The sequence below is a fragment of the Musca vetustissima genome, unplaced genomic scaffold (assembly GCF_032173495.1).
Source record: "Musca vetustissima isolate MV318-11 ecotype Yass unplaced genomic scaffold, APGP_CSIRO_Mvet_v1 utg27342, whole genome shotgun sequence".
NCBI classification, from domain to species: Eukaryota; Metazoa; Arthropoda; class Insecta; order Diptera; family Muscidae; genus Musca; species Musca vetustissima.
The window spans coordinates 29,117-29,845 of record NW_026889520.1 but is presented as its reverse complement, the minus strand read 5'-3'; the positions used below and the strand labels follow the sequence as shown (position 1 = coordinate 29,845).

At 31.4% G+C, this 729-nt stretch overlaps 1 pseudogene; it reads right to left on the bottom strand.

The window, feature by feature from the left end:
- Positions 1–388: 388 nt before the first annotated feature.
- On the bottom strand, positions 389–507 carry LOC133337205 (5S ribosomal RNA; annotated as a pseudogene).
- Between the last annotated feature and the right edge of the window lie 222 nt (positions 508–729).

Below are 729 nucleotides of genomic sequence, written 5' to 3'. Positions count from 1 at the left end.
ATTGTTAGAATAAGAATAAGTCGCAGTTCTTGTTTAGAATGTAAGATGTAATGAATTAATAAATGTGACTATGTCAACTCGCAAATATAGTGAACACACACACAAAGCTATAAGCAAGCAATTGTATGTTAGTTTCGATTAAGCAAAATAAGAAAATTCCTTTTATAATTAACGGAAACTTGTAAAAAAAATTTTTAAACTATTTTTCATTAACTTGCGTAAAATGTCATTAGAAACTACATATTTTTCAAATTTAATGAAAATAAATGGAATTTTCACGTGTTTTTCGAGTATGATTTTTTTTACCAAAATAAAGGTGAAAATGCTTGTATTGTCTTCATTTTTTAAATAAAAGCTTAATGTAGAATATAATAAAAAAGTTGGACAATGCCAACAACACGCGGTGTTCCCAAGCGGTCCCCCATCAAAGTACCAAGCGCCCCCACCGCTGCTTAATTTCGGTGATCGGACGAGAACCGATGTACTCTGCGTGGTATTGTCGTTGGCAAAGAAGCATAGTTTGTTTTGCTTCATATGCCTGTTTGTGAGTGCTATTTAAAACAAAGTCGTTTGTATAGTGAACACACAAACAAACCGCACCCAAACATTAGAAAATATTTTTTTAATATAAAAAACTAGCAAAGTGTCCGCTACTTCGTATACGGAAAGGGAATACAGAAAAATTATTTCATATGGAATCGTGAATACTGTAAATTTATTTTACTATAG